This window comes from Rutidosis leptorrhynchoides, chromosome 1, assembly GCF_046630445.1.
Source record: "Rutidosis leptorrhynchoides isolate AG116_Rl617_1_P2 chromosome 1, CSIRO_AGI_Rlap_v1, whole genome shotgun sequence".
NCBI lineage: Eukaryota > Viridiplantae > Streptophyta > Magnoliopsida > Asterales > Asteraceae > Rutidosis > Rutidosis leptorrhynchoides.
The window spans coordinates 161,151,427-161,173,704 of NC_092333.1; positions in this window are offsets into that span (position 1 = coordinate 161,151,427).

The following is a 22,278-nucleotide window of genomic DNA, read 5'->3' on the forward strand; positions in this document are numbered from 1 at the left end:
GGACAAAGGACAATTAACCCATGGGCATAAAACTAAAATCAACACGTCAAACATCATGATTACGGAAGTTTAAATAAGCATAATTCTTTTATTTCATATTTAATTTCCTTTATTTTATATTTAATTGCACTTCTAATTATCGCATTTTTATTTATTGTTATTTAATCATACTTTTAATTATCGTACTTTTTTATTATTCGCAATTTCATTATCGTTATTTACTTTACACTTTAATTTAAGTCTTGTATTTATTTTATATTTTACATTAGGTTTTAACTGCGACTAAAATCTTAAAATCGACAAACCGGTCATTAAACGGTAAAAACCCCCCTTTATAATAATAATATTACTTATATATATATTTGTATTTTTAATAAAAGTAAACTAATATAGCGTTGAGCTTTGTTTAAAGATTTCCCTGTGGAACGAACCGGACTTACTAAAAACTACACTACTGTACGATTAGGTACACTGCCTATAAGTGTTGTAGCAAGGTTTAAGTATATCCATTCTATAAATAAATAAATATCTTGTGTAAAATTGTATCGTATTTAATAGTTTTTCCTAGTAAAATATAAGCTATTTTATATACTACCCCGCTGCACATCAACAGCTTTGTAGAGAACAGGTTGAGCCCTTAGGATTGAAAGTTTATGTGGGTGCTAAGGTATTGAAAAGTAGACGTAACCAGGCAGTACTCTATGAGGGATCTCATCCTCAGGTAGAGAGAGGCTCAGACGAGGAAATGGAGGAGGCGGAAGACATTAGGGATGTCTTTCGAGATGCTATTCTTGACGTCCACGTTCGTATAGATGAGGAAGCAATGACGAACGCGGCCAGACATAGTATGTACGAGCAGTGGAACTCTGAGCGAGTATACGAGGATTATAGGCAACGCCAACACGATAGCTGGGTAGTTCATCAGCACCAAATCATGAGCCAGCTATCATATCAGGTACCAAATAACTATGTACCTACTCGACCTGTTCATTTTCCGCCACACAGCCCCGATATCCGACCACCCTTTAACCGGTATGACTATAACCAAGCCTATCAGAACACCTATAACCAACAATGGAACCCACCTGATGAGATGAACTGGAACCCCTATCCAGACTGATTTGGTTCCATTTGGTTATTTATATGATTTTTATGTTTTTATCTTTTTACTTATTCATGTTTAAACTTATGTTATTGAATATACTTATGTAATCTTTATCATTTTTATTATTATTGTGTACTAATATTTCACATTTAGGATTTGAAAGTGGGATATTAAGTCCCATTTCAAATTGCCATGCATGTTTATATTTGTATGTATGTATATTGTAAATTGTACAAAACAGGGTAAAACAGCGCATTTTCAAAGACTGGCATTAAGTTCAGCAAAAGCTACTAATTTTGACGACAAGATGACAAATAAATGTGATGTAACAACAGACGAAATGAACAAATGATATGCACCATTTATCATTCAGCAACCAAACGCCAATATGTTTGGAAACTTTGGTAAAATTTAATCATTTTTACGCTAATCATCCTCAATAATTTAAATTGTTACTGATTTCTTGCAAATGAGGGCATTGCAAGATCTTAAGTGTGGGAAGGGGTTAAATTCTTTCGGATTTTAAAAATTTTTACTTTATACACTTGGTTACCATTAGAAATACTAGTAAAGTAGTAGTTGTATTAGAATCTAGTGCTCTCTGATAAAGAACAGCCCTAGTCTTATATACTGACTACCCAATTCTAGTAAAATTTTTCAAAATTTTCAATTAAATGAACTCAAAATCATGTTTATACATATTTATGAACGATAAAACTAGGTGTTAACACCGAAATTATTGTTACCTCAGAAAGGACATAAATTGAGAAACAAACCAAAATGTTAAAATTCATTTAAAATAGAATAGAGGACAATAAAAAGGAAAATAAAAGTCAAGTGTGGGAAAAATTACCAAGTTATCTTAAACATATGTCACATATTTCTGTAACAAATAATTGAAGATACTTTTGCTTTGGACTAAACTAAACTGTTTTACCCGATGAAAGAAAAGAAGAGATGGATCGACACGATGAATCAATTCCATCGTTAAAAGGAAGTAAAGTCATTCGAAAAAGAAACGCGCTTCTTGATTTAGGTCATGAAGTTGTCGTCCAGACCAGCTGTAGGTTGATGAAAAATCTAGAAAAGTCATCTCTAAAATCAGCAGGAAATCCACGGACCTCAGCATCAAACAGGGTCGCCAAGTGGTCAGACTTATCCTAACCATGAGAGGATCTGTCTCGTACAATAGGGGGCACCGTGCAAATTAGCTTGATAAGACTAATAAATCAGATCCCCAGAAAGGATAATCTCCTTTAAAGATCAAAAATCAGCTTTTAAGACTGATATTACTCAATTCTAGAGATTGACCTTAAAGATTGAGAATTACAAACTCATGAAATTTAATGATATCTAAACTCGAGCTTGAACGAGAAAATATTTTGATCAAAATTACAAACCGATTTGTTTTCTGAAAACCCATTTTTAATGCGTTCATTACAATTGAACGTAAAATCCTGAGAATTCATTGGAATTCATTAGGTCACCTGAACTAAATCGGGTGTCAACCGTAAGAACGGTGGTTGCATAGCATGGTCGAAGACAGGACTTTGTGCCAGACCGAAAAATTATAAGGGTGAGCTTTACTATTGCTCCTACCAAGGATAGTAATTGCGTCCAACACATTATATACGATAATTAAAAGCATGTCAGGGGACATTGCCTTAACAGTTGCTTGTTCAACGCTTTCCTTTACAACCGGACGGTAGTTTACCGAAAGGTAATATACGGAGCAAGTATACTGGACGTGTTGCTTTCCCAATACAAGGTTAGCAAGTGAGTGACACAAAACCACAAGTTTTGAGCTAAAATTTTCAAATCTGAAACCCACCAAACCCACAAAAATATTTTGCAAACACCGGTGAAGGGTTATTCTGGAAAACTTATCTAGGGTAAAAGCTAGATTAAATTTTCAAAAAGATCAAATATTTTCATAAAGATCCAATTTCCTTAAAGGATCTAAATTTTATAGTCATGTGGGACTGTAAACCACATCGTTATTACCATTGTTTATACCGCCGTAAAGAAATCACTGATGTACAAAGTGTGAAGAATAAAGAAGTGATTCTAGTATTTCAAGACTATATTGCTTGAGGACAAGCAACGCTCAAGTGTGGGAATATTTGATAATGCTAAAAACGAACATATATTTCATAGCATTATTCCTCAAGAAAGACAAGCTTTTAGTTGCAATTGTCCTATTTACAAGTGATATTCGTTTAAATAATAAAAGGTGAAGACAAAAGGTAGATTCGACAAATTGAAGACGCAAACGACCAAAAAGCTCAAAAGTACAAAAGATAATCAAAGAGGTTCCAATTATTGATAAGAAACGTCTCAAAATTACAAGAGTACAAGATTCAAAACGCAAAGTACAAGATATTAAATTATTCGCAAGGACGTTCGAAAATCCAGAACCGGGACCAGAGTCAACTCTCAACGCTCGACGCAACGGACTAAAAATTTCAAGTCAACTATGCACATGAATATAATATAATATATAATTAATTCTTAAAATTAATATATATATTATATTATATTTAAAAACCGTCGGCATAAAAAAACAAAGACTTTTGAGTCTCCCCAGCTGGCCATGCGATCGCATAGCCTGGAAGGCATAAATCCATGCGATCGCATGGTGCACAGTTCCAGCCCACATGCCTATAAAAATCGAGCTTTGGTGCACCACAAAAACACATCTTTTTCTTCTCCTCATTCATACGTAGTATATATTTATATTTATATTTTAATTTTAATTTTAATTTTAATTCTAATAATAAGGGTATGTTAGCGAATGTTGTAAGGGTGTAAGTCGAAATTCTGTCCGTGTAACGCTACGCTATTTTTAATCATTGTAAGTTATGTTCAACCTTTTTACATTAATGTCTCGTAGCTAAGTTATTATTATGCTTATTTAAAACGAAGTAATCATGATGTTGGGCTAATTACTAAAATTGGGTAATTGGGCTTTGTACCATAATTGGGGTTTGGACAAAAGAACGACACTTGTAGAAATTAGACTATGGGCTATTAATGGGCTTTATATTTGTTTAACTAAATGATAGTTTGTTAATTTTAATATAAAGGTTTACAATTGGACGTCCCTATAAATAACCATATACACTCAATCGGATACGATGGGCGGGGTATTTATATGTACGAATAGTCGTTCATTTAACCGGACACGGGAATGGATTAATAGTCTATGGAATTATTAAAACAGGGGTGAAATTATGTACAAGGACACTTGGCGTAATTGTTAACAAAGTATTAAAACCTTGGGTTACACGCAGTTGATATCCTGGTGTAATTAATAAACAAAGTAATAAAACCTTGTTACAGTTTAAGTCCCCAATTAGTTGGAATATTTAACTTCGGGTATAAGGATAATTTGACGAGGATACTCGCACTTTATATTTATGACTGATGGACTGTTATGGATAAAAACCAGATGGACATATTAAATAATCCAGGACAAAGGACAATTAACCCATGGGCATAAAACTAAAATCAACACGTCAAACATCATGATTATGGAAGTTTAAATAAGCATAATTCTTTTATTTCATATTTAATTTTCTTTATTTTATATTTAATTGCACTTCTAATTATCGCACTTTTATTTATTGTTATTATATTTAATTGCACTTTTAATTATCGTATTTTTAATTATCGCAAGTTTATTTTATAGCACTTTTATTTATCGCAATTTCATTATCGTTATTTATTTTACGCATTAAATTAAGTCTTTTATTTATTTAATATTTTACATTTGGTTTTAACTGCGACTAAAGTTTTAAAATCGACAAACCGGTCATTAAACGGTAAAAAACCCCCCTTTATAATAATAATATTACTTATATATATAATATATATTTGTATTTTTATAAAATAAAACTAATATAGCGTTAAGCTTTGATTAAAAGATTTTCCCTGCGGAACGAACCGGACTTACTAAAAACTATACTACTGTACGATTAGGTACACTGCCTATAAGTGTTGTAGCAAGGTTTAAGTATATCCATTCAATAAATAAATAAATATCTTGAGTAAAATTGTATCGTATTTAATAGTATTTCCTTGTAAAATTTAATAGTATTATATACCCCTTAGCTTTAACTATCAGTTAGAAAGTCTTTGCGCTCATAAAATTTTCCCTCTTATGGTTGGACATGGCCGAAACGCGGACCGATAAACCAATTTTCTGGGGTACACTCGGTGGTCACCCTATTGTAGAAAAGGCGGGTTTCTACCCCAACTGTTGTTATAGTGGGTATCATGGATATATATTACACTAGACCGTTTAAGGAGTTTCTACTCTCAATATTCACTGTCAACCACAACACCCTCGTAAATATCAATCCTAGGATTCAATACTTTGAGGTACAGGAAATTATTTTTGGAGATTCATCTCACCTGGAGTTGACCATTCTTTATAAACCATGATTCGCGTTCTTTTCATCCGCACATAAATTTAAGAATATGGATGAATCCTAGATTTCCTCGCTCATTGTACAACGAAATTCACTCTCGTTGAAATATCACACCTTTCGTACGTCATCCTTTCTAAAATGTAATGAAAATTTACTTTGAAGTCCATGATCCTCGTTATCTCCTTTGAGAGAATTGCCTTATATATCTATGCCACCAATGTGACTACTCCATATATTTCTTCCTTCATTATTGCAACTATATTTCATTCGTCCCAGTTCGTCCCCTTGGGGAGCTCCTGTTTTGTTCGTTAAGAAGAAAGGTGGTTCGTTTCGTTTGTGTATTGATTATCGCGAGTTGAACAAGCTTACGATTAAGAACCGTTATCCTCTTCTGAGAATTGATGATCAGTTCGATCAGCCCCAAGGTTCGTCCGTTTATTCTAAGATTGATCTTCGTTCCGGTTATCACCAACTGCGGGCTAAAGAAACTGATATTCCGAAAACCACTTTCCGTACCCGTTATGGTCACTGCGAATTCCTTGTTATGCTGTCTGGATTGACAAACGCACATGCTGTGTTCATGGACCTCATGAATCGTGTGTGTAGACCCTATCTGGACAAATTCGTTATCGTTTTCATCGACGACATTCTTATCTATTCCAAGAGTGATAAAGAACACGAAGAACACTTGAAGTTGGTACTTGATTTGTTAAGGAAAGAAGAGCTGTACGCTAAGTTCTCTAAGTGCGTGTTCTGTTTGAAAGGGGTTCAATTTCTTGGACACGTTGTTGGTAAGAAGGGAATTCAAGTTGATCCTGCTAAGAATGAGGCGATTGAGAAGTGGGAAATTCTGAAAACTCCTACTCAGATTCGTCAGTTCCTAGGTTTGGCAGGCTATTATAGAAGGTTCATTCAAGATTTTTCACGAGTAGCGAAACCTCTGACTGCCTTAACGCATAAGGGGAAGAAGTATGAGTGGAAGGATGAACAAGAGACTGCTTTTCAAACTCTGAAGAAGAAGTTGACTACCGCTCCGATATTATCACTACCTGAGGGTAATGATGATTTTGTTGTTTATTGTGATGCATCGCTTCAGGGCTTTGGTTGTGTTTTGATGTAATGAAAGAAAGTCATTGTGGACGCGTCACGACAGTTGAAGATTCACGAATAGAATTATACAACCCATGATTTAGAGTTGGGAGCTGTTGTGTTTGCTCTCAAGATTTGGAGACATTATCTTTATGGGGTCAAAAGTGCAATGTACACTGATCACAAAAGTCTTCAACATGTTCTTGATCAAAAATAGCTAATATGAGATAGCGAAGATGGATTGAGTTATTGAACGATTATTATTGTGAACTCCTCTATCATCCGGGAAGGGCCAATGTTGTGGCCGATGCTTTAAGTCGAAAAGAGAGAGTTAAACCTCATAGGTTTAGAGCCTTGAGTATGACCATTTGAACTAACCTCGCTAGGAAGATTCTTAAGGTACAACAAGAAGCCTTGAAGGAGGAGAACTTCATAACGGGAAGGTCCGAGGGCTTGAGTAAACAGTTTGAGGTACGAACCGATGGTACTCGGTATTTTGCGGGACGTCTTTGGGTTTTGAAGTTTGGTGATCTGCGACAACTTGTTTTGGATGAGGCTCATAAGTCCAGGTACTCTATTCATCCTGGTTCAGGAAAGATGTATCATGATTTTAAGGAGCTGTATTGGTGGCCTAATTTGAAAGCTAATGTAGCTACGTATGTGGCCAAGTGTTTGACCTGTGCTAAGGTTAAAGCTGAACATCAAAAACCGTCTGGACTTTTGGTGCAACCTGAGATTCCCGAGTGGAAGTGGGAAGGTATTACGATGGATTTTATTACGAAGTTACCGAGAGTTGTAGGTGGTTATGATACCATTTGGGTGATTGTTGACCGACTCACTAAGTCAGCTCATTTCTTGCCAATTAAGGAAACAGATTCGAAGGAGAAGCTTACTCGTTTGTATTTGAAGGAGATTGTTTCTAGACATGGTGTTCCTGTATCAATCATTTCAGACCGAGATAGTCGATTTATATCGAGGTTTTGGCGATCCTTACAGGAAGCTTTAGGAACTAAGTTGGATATGAGCACCGCTTATCATCCGCAGACGGATGGTCAGAGTGAAAGGACCATTCAAACGTTAGAAGACATGTTGCGAGCATGTGTTATTGATTTTGGTAATGGGTGGGATAGATATTTGCCGCTAGCTGAATTTTCTTATAACAATAGTTATCATGCAAGTATTAAAGCCACACCGTTTGAAGATCTGTATGGTAGAAAGTGTAGGTCTCCTGTTTGTTGGAATGAGGTTGGGGATGCTCAACTCACAGGTCCAGAAATTATTCATGAGACTACCGAGAAGATCGTACAGATTAAGAAAAGATTGAGAACCACCAGAAGTAGGCAAAAGAGCTATGCCAATAAGAGAAGGAACGATATTGAATATCAGGTCGGTGACCGTGTTATTTTGAAGGTATCACCTTAGAAGGGTGTGATATGTTTTGGTAAGAGGAGAAAGTTGAATCCTCATTTTGTTGGACGTTTTGAGATTATTGAGAGTGTTGGACCCGTGGCTTATTGTAGTAACCCGAACTAATCCATCCGGACAACGTCCATATTGATTATAAACGAATTATAATAGTTAATAACATAGCGAGGTACTTGACCTCTATATGATACATTTTACAAACGTTGCATTTATTCTTAAAAGGCAATCTATCTTTACATCAAAAATTGATATGATCGTCTATCATTTCACAATATCCAAATGACCTAATCTGTCTTTTACTTAATGATAGTCTTTAATAATCTTCAATGACTCGAATGCAACGTTCTTGTATCATAGCTTAATTTGGTCCCATCTAGTATCCTTAATACGAGCTAAAGCACAGCGGAAGTCTTAATTCGTACCTGAGAATAACATGCTTTAAAACGTCAACATAAAGTTGGTGAGATATATAGGTTTGATGCTAGCAGCGTTATAACAATGGACCACAAGATTTCGTATATAATCATTTAATAAAAATATTCTAAGTGGTTGAGCACTTGGTAACCATACTTAACAATTAATCACGTCGCATATTCCCTTTAATATGAAATCTTACTACACTGTACCAAGTGTAGTCACAAAACGAAGTACTGTGCAACCGTTGAATACTGGTCGTCCAGTCCGGTTGGGGTTGTCAGGCCCGATAGATCTATCAACAGGATTCGCGTTTACAATACCGCTGTAAATATTAGTTACCAAGCTACAGGGAAGTATGCCAGTGGTACAACTCAACGTAGAATTTATTTTTTTTGATCACTTGTGTCCATAACGAAAATCATTTATAAAAACAGCGCATGTATTCTCAGCCCAAAAATATTTAGAGTTTAAAAGGGACTATATACTCACCTAATGTATTTTGTAGTAAAAATACATATGACGTCGTTTAACAAGTATAGGGTTGGCCTCGATTAACGATCCCTTTCCAAAATAAAATGCCTCAAACAAAACTCGAACCCATGACCACTCGCTCAACCACCATACCCTTAACCATTCTTCCATGTTGTTTCTTTCTATGTTAGTACCCAGTTTAAGTTTATATCCAAATAACCCGTAAATCTTAACTTGACCAAGTTTAAAAGTCCATTAACAAAATTCACGGCCCATCATAGTTTCCCTAGGCCCAACAGAAATATCTTAGTCCAAGAGCATGTTGATGTTTGATTAAATAAAAATAATGTGGCGGCAGCTAGGATCGAACTTGGAACCCTTTTGTTTAAAACAACCCTACTAAACCACTGGAGCACTCATCGATTCTTGTATTAATTCTTATATTTAATTTACTTAACCTGTAAATACCCATTATCTTCTTCATAACACAAAACCCCATTAATAACTCAATCATCAAATTGCACAGAGGGTTTCCTAAATCTGTGTAGCAGCGAATTATACTATCCTCATCATCCTTTCGAATCATCATAAAGCTATCACATAAAATCATACTCTTAACTCCTAGTTGTAACTATCTATCATCATCGAATACGTTTTATCCTTCATTCATTATAAATCTTATATCATTATGATCACCATTATGTTATCTTCACAGATTTCCCTTTTATCTCATCGTATTTGTAACAGATAGATTGATTGGATAACGTACTGAATCTTGGTTGTAACTAGGACATAATAACCCGAGTTCAAAAGCCCAAACCCAAGTTACAAGCCCAACGATCTAGTGGGTCAGCCTGGTCTAATAGAAACGTGGAATAGATGTAAATATAATAGGATTCTGATTGTTTTTAATAATAATAGTTCACAAGTTGCAAAAGTGAAGTACACAAATTGGAATTTTGTCGGCCACCATTTATAATAAGGAAAATTAACAAGCCTAACCACTTTGCACCATAACCCTTTCCTTTTCTTTTCAATACCGACAACAATTATATATATAAAAAGGAAAGTTGGTGGTGGTGAGTTTATGGTTATGTTTACAGGAAAAGGAAACGGGGGTTAATCGGGTGTAGCATTTTAGTTAAAGACAGGAAACGATAATAGGAGATTAATCATGGTGGTTTAAGTTATTTGGTTATATGTGTTCGGTGGTTTGTGAAGGTATGTAGAAGGTGACAGTTAAGATGTTGAGTGACGGTTTTAAAAGAGTAACAGAAGGTTTAGTAAACCACGAGTAGTGAACAAGATGGTGCGACAGATTTGGTGTCAAGGAACAGAAGCAAACTGTAGCAGTACCGTAGGTGATTGTTGGGTGGTTCATGGTGGTTATGGGTGGCCGGTGGCGATGGAGAAAAATGATTTAGAGTGATGGTGGATGGTTTGAGTTTTAGTGAGGGTGTCGATTGTTGGTGTCTCCCAAAGAGTTGTAACACAAAGGAAGTATTAGAAAGTTGATGAGGGTGATGTTTATGATTAACACAGAGGCAAAAGATGGTTTTTAAAAGAGGTCATGGTGATCTTGGTGTTTCACGATAGAGATAACTAAACGGATGATGCAGTAGTAGTCTACAGTTCTGTGATGGTGATTCTATTGGATTTCACAAAGAAGAAGAAGAAATGAAGATGGATGGAAAGTGAAAAGAAAGAGATGGTAAGGGGATATTGACGAAGTGGGTTTGTGATGAAATGATTGTCAATAATACAGAATAATTCACTTGTCCTTATACAGAAAAAAAAATGGTTCGATTGGCAGAATAAAACAGAAGGAGAAAACAACAAAATAATAAAACAAATGTCCATGTGCCACAGATTTTGTTTGTGTTAAGCCTTAAGATTCGTTTAGTACTATTTACAGACAGATTTAATCAATCTACCACAGTGTGAAATTGATAGGAACAAAATATGAGACTTTCTATAATCTATAATGTAAACCGTATTTTCATATACTTTATATATTATATATATATACATTCATAGGTTCATAACAGATAACAGATTTTATTATATCTTATTTTATTTTTCATATTTATTTTTAATAGTTAAAATCTTATATTATTTTTAAAATTATAGTACAAATTATGATACATGCACATCTATTCATATATTTAAATCTATATATATATACTAAATTACAATTAATTGTTCGTGAATCGTCAGGCATGGTCAAAGGGTAACTAATTATCCAAATATAGATTTCAAACTTTCTAGACTCAACATTAGGGTTTTTGCTTATCGTGTCGGAAACATATAAAGTTTAAAGTTTAAATTTGGTCGGAAATTTCCGGGTCGTTACAGTACCCACCCGTTAAAGAAATTTCGTCCCCGAAATTTGGTAGAGGTTGTCATAAATAACAATAGGAATGTTTTCATGACGAATATGAGGTAATAATAGAGTTTTATCATTATTGGAAGATACGGATAAAACGATTCGATCATGTGAAGCACACGAGTGAAGCTATCACAAAAGAATGAAATGAGTGAATATGGAATTGTTTTAACCGATGACGTGGTTAGGATAAATTTTCGGAATTTAAAGAATCTAAAGAAAATCTTACGTAATAAGATTTGGTTCTTCAGCGATCAAGATCTTCTTTGAGTTAATGCAGCAAATCGATTTTGATTTCTTTGTCAGATATTTTACTATAAAACTACCCCCTTCGTCTCCTTATTTCCATATCCCACATCTCCTACTTCTGTCTTCTATAATCATTGTCATCCACAGTTAATGTTTTCTCCCATTTGTTGCGATCTATACCCCAATTTCTACTTCGAAGCTTCATCCTTTCGTTTCCTTTTCTTGAGTTTAAGCGTCTCTTGTAATGGTCCGGAATTCGTAGGTATGAAAAATGAACATAACTGATGCTCTTAGAAAGAAATAGTAATGGCACGATTTTGATTTGTCAAATCACTAACATATCCAGGAAAATAGAACTATCAAGATGATATGTTCTTGATATGTTTGGAGATTGAATAGAATGTAAGAGCCGTGTAACATGGCACATGATGATGGTACTGTGAATCATCACATTTCATTAGAAACTCAACATGACTTACTGTAATATAATGAAGTTGATCAAGTTTCATTATATTATACTAATTCATGCATCAGTTCCCAACACTACTTCAAAACATTCATATTTTAAACTCGAAGATTTCAGAATTTAGAAACTAACACAGTTTCTTTTATGTTGTAACGCAGATTTTACGGAGTGATAAATGATTTCAGATAAGGGTAATTGTGGAAATTTCTCCAGAATTATGGAGAATAAGTATAACAAAAGATATGAAGATATCTTATAATATCTAAGATAAAATGATGATGAAGAATATCATCCGGAAAGGTTTAGAATATCGAGTAGGGTTCTTACTAACGGTTTCAGCAGGCACTGAATCGTTTGGATTCTTTGAAATCAAACTTATTCTTTGTGATTTGTCCACAGCCTCCTTCATACTTTGCTTAATTCGTTTTCCAGTTTCCATCCTTCTCTTTTTCTGAGCTTTACCAACATACTGTATTTTATCGTCAAACTTTTGACTGTTAAAGTCGTTTACAGTTTTTTTTTTTGCTGCTTCATTAGCATTTCAAGAACTACTTCATAGTTCAGGGCGTTTTTAAGAAACTTCACATTCGAAATATGTAATTCTTAGGGATATTTGTTTTCGGTATAACTGGGAGAATTTCTATGAGATTTTCAAAATACCAATTGCGAATTTAGCCAAAAAGATAACGAGTTGCTGGTACATCAGCTGTTGATGTTGTGAAATATAAAAGGTTCTCCGGTAACGACGGCGAAAGGACAAGGTATAAATATCGAGGTTATAATAGGAGTAGTCTCACTGAGAAGTCGAAGTGGAGCTGTGACAAAATTAGCTTCTTGAAAAGGAATCGTATGGTTGTTTTTGCTAAGGAATGATAAGGAATTCGACTCGGATAGGTTTTAACTATAACTTCGGTTTCGAAAGTTTTTCAGGTGCATAACTGTATGCATGAATCTTTCTTCCATAGACGAGATGCTGCTGGTTCAACTTCTCGATCGAGGTGTTTTCAAGAATCATGAAAAGTTGTGAATGCGAATTGTAATCGTCAAGATACGAATGAGGTTTAAAATAGAACCAAGTGGCAAACTTGAAGAATTGTTTAGTTTCATATATATATAATCAGCATTTTTACTCATTTTAATTGTCCAAAATTAACAGTCCAACAGTCCAATAGTTCAACATATTCATATATAATTTATTATATAATATTAATACATATCGTGACCCGTGTACCGGTCTCGGTGTCGATCACAACTCAAAGTATATATATATTTTGGAATCAACTCCGACCCTGTATAGCCAACTCCCACCTTCACATATAGAGTGTCTGCGGTTGTTCCGAAATATATATATAGATGGGTCGATATGATAAGTCGAAACCTTGTATACGTGTCCCGTTATTTAAAGTGCGTAAAAGTAAATAACAGAAATTAAATGACGATAAATAAAATTGCGAGAATGTAAATTGCGGAAATTAAATTGCGATAAATTAAATGTTAATCAGTTAGCTGGGAACAGTTAGCCGGAACAGTTAGCGTGAGATCCTATTACAATTTCAATTAATTAATTCGTTTGTTTCTAACACTTTTTATTTTTGTCCAATGTTTTCTTCGTTATGCCACTTGTTGGATTCTGATAGGTCAAAATCTAAATATGAAATTTGAATAGAAATGATTATTCTGTGTTGAACGGATACGTACATCGATAGTTGTAAGTAGGATGGTAAATGATCGTTGAATCAGATTCAAAGAATGTACAGTGTAATTCGTTAATGTGAATTCTAAATATTCCTCGGGTACTACCCACCCGTTAAAATATTTTCATCATTAACAGTTTGTACAAAAAAAAAAAAAAAAAAATTAATTACAATCTTTATGAAAATATACTTGCATATATATTTTCTTCAGATGTGATCATAGATTTAATGAGTCAATAAGATATTAAACTCATCGGGTTTATTGTTAATACTAGATTATATAATCTCTAAAGCATTAGAGATTACTTAGTTGTCCTATTGAACGAAGGTAGTGAGGTAGAATGGTACGTAGATCGAAGATAATTGATGTAGAACGATATGTAGAACGAAAATAAAGTGGATAGAGCGACACGTAGAACGGTGATTATACTCGAGGTGTAATTTGTGACGTTGAGATTTACGACACGGTTGTGGTTTAGGGGTGATAAGAGTATTGTCGGCGTTGATGATGGTGGTACGGATTATGCTACTGGTACTGTTGCTGGTGTTTGTAATCTCCGTACCAGATTCTCCAAAACCATTACTCGAGCACGTAGTTCGTTAACTTCTTATATTATGTCGAGATGATTGACGGTTGAAACGAGCGAGTGAGAAAGATTCAATTATAGGATAATATATAATCGTGACGGGATACTCTAGAAATGAGAGAGAAAACGGTTTCTCGAACAGGTTCGCCGGTAAGTGCTTCAGGTTCATCGCCAAGAGGGCAATTCGGTGGATGAGATGGATTTTCGATGTGAAATGATTTTTCGGATGTCGGATGATTTTCTAGCTGTATAGAATATATATATATATAAACCTAAAGATTTCGTAAAATACAGAGGAATTTACAGCATATGCCAGGCAAGTCTACGGATGTGCTAAGATATGATTTTTGTCTATACACTATCAATGCAGTAAATGCAATAAGACGTGTCTGGACTAAAGAATGATAAGCAGGCAATTCCCTAAGGATGATAAGCAGATGGTTTCCGACTAGAAATGATAAGCAAAACTTTTTGACAGGCAGACACGGTCAAAGTCCAAACTCATTAATGTATCCTAACAACTACTAGTCAGACACACTAATGCAAGATCTGGTTCACTAAGACCACCGCTCTGATACCAACTGTAGTAACCCGAACTAATCCATCCGGACAACGTCCATATTGATTATAAACGAATTATAATAGTTAATAACATAGCGAGGTACTTGACCTCTATATGATACATTTTACAAACGTTGCATTTATTCTTAAAAGGCAATCTATCTTTACATCAAAAATTGATATGATCGTCTATCATTTCACAATATCCAAATGACCTAATCTGTCTTTTACTTAATGATAGTCTTTAATAATCTTCAATGACTCGAATGCAACGTTCTTGTATCATAGCTTAATTTGGTCCCATCTAGTATCCTTAATACGAGCTAAAGCACAGCGGAAGTCTTAATTCGTACCTGAGAATAACATGCTTTAAAACGTCAACATAAAGTTGGTGAGATATATAGGTTTGATGCTAGCAGCGTTATAACAATGGACCACAAGATTTCGTATATAATCATTTAATAAAAATATTCTAAGTGGTTGAGCACTTGGTAACCATACTTAACAATTAATCACGTCGCATATTCCCTTTAATATGAAATCTTACTACACTGTACCAAGTGTAGTCACAAAACGAAGTACTGTGCAACCGTTGAATACTGGTCGTCCAGTCCGGTTGGGGTTGTCAGGCCCGATAGATCTATCAACAGGATTCGCGTTTACAATACCGCTGTAAATATTAGTTACCAAGCTACAGGGAAGTATGCCAGTGGTACAACTCAACGTAGAATTTATTTTTTTTGATCACTTGTGTCCATAACGAAAATCATTTATAAAAACAGCGCATGTATTCTCAGCCCAAAAATATTTAGAGTTTAAAAGGGACTATATACTCACCTAATGTATTTTGTAGTAAAAATACATATGACGTCGTTTAACAAGTATAGGGTTGGCCTCGATTAACGATCCCTTTCCAAAATAAAATGCCTCAAACAAAACTCGAACCCATGACCACTCGCTCAACCACCATACCCTTAACCATTCTTCCATGTTGTTTCTTTCTATGTTAGTACCCAGTTTAAGTTTATATCCAAATAACCCGTAAATCTTAACTTGACCAAGTTTAAAAGTCCATTAACAAAATTCACGGCCCATCATAGTTTCCCTAGGCCCAACAGAAATATCTTAGTCCAAGAGCATGTTGATGTTTGATTAAATAAAAATAATGTGGCGGCAGCTAGGATCGAACTTGGAACCCTTTTGTTTAAAACAACCCTACTAAACCACTGGAGCACTCATCGATTCTTGTATTAATTCTTATATTTAATTTACTTAACCTGTAAATACCCATTATCTTCTTCATAACACAAAACCCCATTAATAACTCAATCATCAAATTGCACAGAGGGTTTCCTAAATCTGTGTAGCAGCGAATTATACTATCCTCATCATCCTTTCAAATCATCATAAAGCTATCACATAAAATCATACTCTTAACTCCTAGTCGTAACTATCTATCATCATCGAATACGTTTTATCCTTCATTCATTATAAATCTTATATCATTATGATCACCATTATGTTATCTTCACAGATTTCCCTTTTATCTCATCGTATTTGTAACAGATAGATTGATTGGATAACGTACTGAATCTTGGTTGTAACTAGGACATAATAACCCGAGTTCAAAAGCCCAAACCCAAGTTACAAGCCCAACGATCTAGTGGGTCAGCCTGGTCTAATAGAAACGTGGAATAGATGTAAATATAATAGGATTCTGATTGTTTTTAATAATAATAGTTCACAAGTTGCAAAAGTGAAGTACACAAATTGGAATTTTGTCGGCCACCATTTATAATAAGGAAAATTAACAAGCCTAACCACTTTGCACCATAACCCTTTCTTTTTCTTTTCAATACCGACAACAATTATATATATAAAAAGGAAGTTGGTGGTGGTGAGTTTATGGTTATGTTTACAGCAAAAGGAAACGGGGGTTAATCGGGTGTAGCATTTTAGTTAAAGACAGGAAACGATAATAGGAGATTAATCATGGTGGTTTAAGTTATTTGGTTATATGTGTTCGGTGGTTTGTGAAGGTATGTAGAAGGTGACAGTTAAGATGTTGAGTGACGGTTTTAAAAGAGTAACAGAAGGTTTAGTAAACCACGAGTAGTGAACAAGATGGTGCGACAGATTTGGTGTCAAGGAACAGAAGCAAACTGTAGCAGTACCGTAGGTGATTGTTGGGTGGTTCATGGTGGTTATGGGTGGCCGGTGGCGATGGAGAAAAATGATTTAGAGTGATGGTGGATGGTTTGAGTTTTAGTGAGGGTGTCGATTGTTGGTGTCTCCCAAAGAGTTGTAACACAAAGGAAGTATTAGAAAGTTGATGAGGGTGATGTTTATGATTAACACAGAGGCAAAAGATGGTTTTTAAAAGAGGTCATGGTGATCTTGGTGTTTCACGATAGAGATAACTAAACGGATGATGCAGTAGTAGTCTGCAGTTCTGTGATGGTGATTCTATTGGATTTCACAAAGAAGAAGAAGAAATGAAGATGGATGGAAAGTGAAAAGAAAGAGATGGTAAGGGGATATTGACGAAGTGGGTTTGTGATGAAATGATTTTCAATAATACAGAATAATTCACTTGTCCTTATACAGAAAAAAAAATGGTTCGATTGGCAGAATAAAACAGAAGGAGAAAACAACAAAATAATAAAACAAATGTCCATGTGCCACAGATTTTGTTTGTGTTAAGCCTTAAGATTCGTTTAGTACTATTTACAGACAGATTTAATCAATCTACCACAGTGTGAAATTGATAGGAACAAAATATGAGACTTTCTATAATCTATAATGTAAACCGTATTTTCATATACTTTATATATTATATATATATACATTCATAGGTTCATAACAGATAACAGATTTTATTATATCTTATTTTATTTTTCATATTTATTTTTAATAGTTAAAATCTTATATTATTTTTAAAATTATAGTACAAATTATGATACATGCACATCTATTCATATATTTAAATCTATATATATACTAAATTACAATTAATTATTCGTGAATCGTCAGGCATGGTCAAAGGGTAACTAATTATCCAAATATAGATTTCAAACTTTCTAGACTCAACATTAGGGTTTTTGCTTATCGTGTCGGAAACATATAAAGTTTAAAGTTTAAATTTGGTCAGAAATTTCCGGGTCGTTACACTTATCGTTTGAAATTGCCACAAGAACTCAGTGTTGTTCATGACGTTTTTCATGTATCGAATTTAAAGAAGTGTTTGGCCGAGGCCGATGAGACTATTCCTCTGGAGGAACTTCATGTTGATAAGCAACTTTATTTTATTGAGGAACCTGTTGAAATTATGGATCGAGAGGTTAAGACTCTTAAGCAGAGTAGAATTCCTATTGTCCGAGTTAGATGGAATGCCAGACGCGGTCCCGAGTTCACTTGGGAGCATGAAGATCAGATGAGCAGAAATACCCGCATTTGTTCCTAGATGCTGAGTCAACCCCTGCACCTGCTTAAATTTCGGGACGAAATTTCCGTAACGGGAAGGTACTGTAACGACCCTACTTTTTTCGTTATCTTTTACCGTTAATTATTTAACGACCGTTAACTGTTATTTTTGCCACGTCATTTCTATGACCTATATTATTATTTTTGTAATAATATATTAATTATTATGTGTTAAATGAATATTTGTATTCATATTTTAAATCGTACGTTTCTACGTGTCGCGGATTTCTATCCGGCGAATCTTTTCGGTTTTCAAACCAACGGTTGAACTTTTGGGATTTTTTAAGTTCTAATTATTTTAAATATGATATTTTAATGTCATGTGAATATATATAGTGTTTATATTTATTTTTCATCACGTATTTGTTATTTCTCCGGATTTTCAATCGCGTAGTCGTGTTTTTGTGTTTCGGGTTTCATTCGGGCTTTTGGGCCACAAGCTATTGATTTATACTTCAAAGTGGGCTAAAGGGAGCCCACTCCCTCCCATATCTCAGCCGAAAACCTCACCCATATGCCAAGGGGTTGTTTTGTCAATTTTACTAATTATTTCTACACTTACACCACTTGATACATTTTACCTAAACCTTGAAAAACCCTCATTTTTCCTCTCCTCCCTCATATGGATGACTTACTCCACCTTTTTCATCAAAATTCAGCCAACCTAATCAACAATCAATTATTCATCATCTATCAAGATCAATTGCATAATCGGATTCATCATTTCGCGATCTTTAATCTCCTTCTTCTCAATTTTTGATTTGGGTATGAACACAAACCCTAGCTTTCAATTTTAATTTATTTTTACTGATTTTACATGTATGTTAATGTTATAGTACTTGTATTTGATTGTGGTGTTGTTAGTTTGCTTAGAAATGCTCGATTTCGTATGTTTTCGGTTGATCAAAATTGGGACAGCAGCTATATCGATTAAATCAGTAACTTTGGATAATGTTTAAGTGTATTAATGTGTTATTCTCATTGAGTACATAATTTTAGGCTTTGGATTCATGTTGTTTTGAGTTTCAGATCAAAAGTTGTGCCCGATTTAGGGTTTTGTTGAAATTAAAATGTAAAAATGATTTTGATCAGTTGGGGTCCGAATTTGTGACCATATTTGGAGTCTCTAGGGTGTACCATTGGGTTAGGATGGATGATTGGATGAACATTCATGTTCGGGTCATCAAAATCCGAGCCACGGATCACCCGGAATGACTAAAACAAGATTTAAAACGGATTAATGAATATGTTTGGCTAATGGCTGTAGGTCACGACTTATGAACTGACCTTAGGGTATTCTTGAGCTCACTAATGTTTCGGGTTGTTTGGTAGGACGAGGATATATATAAAATTCATCGAAAACCTACACCCGGGGCTCAAGTTATGACCCGACGAATGTTTAATTAAAACTTATGGTTATAAAATGGAACTTATGATATAAATAATGATTTTCATTATTATTAAATTACTTATGATATAAAAGTAATTATTTTAATTAAATACTTATGATATATATATTTATTATATCATTTATTAATTACTTTATGGTTTAATTAAACTTTTAATTAAACTTATGATTAATAATACTTTTATTATTAATGAAAAATACTTAAGATAAGTATTAAACATATGTTATAAGATTATTATTATAAGACTTATAATAAGGGTTAATTAATTATTTAATTATTATAAGGCTTAGTTATTATTTATTATAATTTAATTATTAAATACTTATGATTTAATAATCATAATTAGAAACTTATGATATGATTGATAATTCATTATTAATTAACAATATTTATGATATGATTTAAAATCTATTATTAATTAATAATACTTATATTATGACTAATATTTAATTAATTAATTAAATACTTATGTTATATTAATTATATCATTTAAACTTATGTTAACTTTAATAATTCAATTTAATTTAATTAAACTTATGTTATGACATAATTATACATATATGACTTTAATTAACATAATATCCTATATTATTAATATAACCTATACTTTTAAAATTAATGTTGACTATGTTTGACCAAGGTTGACTTTTGAGTTGACTTTCAGTTGACTTTGACTTTCAGTTGACTTTTGTTGACTTTCTAATTAAGGAAACTTTCCTAACTTATAAACTTTCTAAAAATCGAAACTTTCTAAATATGGAAACTTTCTAAATTTGGAAACTTTTCAAAAACAGAAACTTTCCAAAAATAGAAACTTTCCTAAAATAGAAACTTTCCAAAAATAAAATTTTTCCTGAAATGGAAACCTGCCAAAAATAAAAACTTTCTAAAAATAGAAAGTACGTGTCCTTACACTGTCCTGATCAAACCGAAGCATACTGAGTGATGTTCTATGTTTACTTGCAACAAGTACTATAGCTATCATACTAAGACTTGACCTAAGTTATTTATATCGACCTGCTTTATTTATAGGTCGGCGTTGTGATCATTCTTGATCACTTTACTTCGTTTGCTGTTTGCTTTTTGTGTGGTTACTTCATTTGCTTTAAGGTGAGTTATAGTCCCATTTTTCTATTTTAAATCTTTTGGGATGAGAATACATGCAATTTATTTTAAATTTTGGACACAAGTGGAAGTTGGTTTAAATTATTCATTGTGAGCTGAACAAAAATATTCCCTAGTCTGGTAATTGTAATCACTGGTTTCTACTGGTGAACGCGAATCCTATGGATAGATCTATCGGGTTTGACAACCCCATTTCGAGCTAGTCGCGCTAGCAATTTATAATCGGAATGTTTAGTACTTTGTATTTAGTTGAAGATACACTTGTTCGGTGTATATTATTTATTGTGTTTGGCAAGGGTAAATAAAAGGTTAAGTGGTTACCAGGTGGCTCACGGAAAATGGAATAATAATTTTATATGTTTTCTAGCAGATAATTTTGTGGTCCAAAAAGGAGTTTTTATGTTTTCAAACATAAATTGTTATGGTTTAAATTAAATATTGTTTGCAATATTAAACCTATAATTCACTCAACATTTTTGTTGACAGTTACTCGCATGTTTTATTCTCAGGTTCATGATTGATTACTTCCGCTGTGCTTAGAGAGTCTGCATATTTATGATGGCAGCTTTTGTTAAACATTAACTTGCATTCTATTTTGATACATTTAATAGTGGATGTTGTTGACTTATTTTGGTCAACTTTTAGTTAAGTAATAATGTATGGTTTTTCTAAACTTACACATTTTGGTAGGTTTCCTTTATAGGAAATCATTTTTAAATAAAGAATGCAAGGTTATTTATCAAATTCATATAGAGTTATGATCAAGCTGTGGGACCAAGATAACGATGGTCGTCAAGTGTACTTTGACGGGTCGTTAAAGTTGGTATCAGAGCGTTGGTTGTAGGGAATGCATTGATGTCGTTACCCGAGTCAATAGGGTGCATTAGTGAGTCTAGTCTACCGCCCGGCCTATAATACATTATTATATGTGATTATTTGTAACGTATTGGTATATATATTGTTATCATACATACATCTCTATTATGTTCTGAATCCAGGAGGAACTCCCATTCTGATTAAACGTATTCTCCGATTCATGCGAACTTATTCTTATAAGAACACCTCGGATAGTGAAACCGAGGGATGTCATTCTTGACTCCTGAAATTCTCGACATTTCTATGTCATCTATTATGATTATGGATATAACGTTTGAGTTATATTACGCGAGATGTCATTCTTGACTTCTAAATGCACGGCATTTCAATGTCAGCTATTATGTTTAGGTATATAACATTCTTGTTATATTACGTGCCTTTGTGCCGTTGTGCCTATGTGCTTTGGTTTTTGAATCGAAAAATGTCATTCTTGACTTTCAGAGATTCTTGGTACTTCGAAGACATTTTTATGTCATCGTTACTCCTATTCATTACTTTTGAT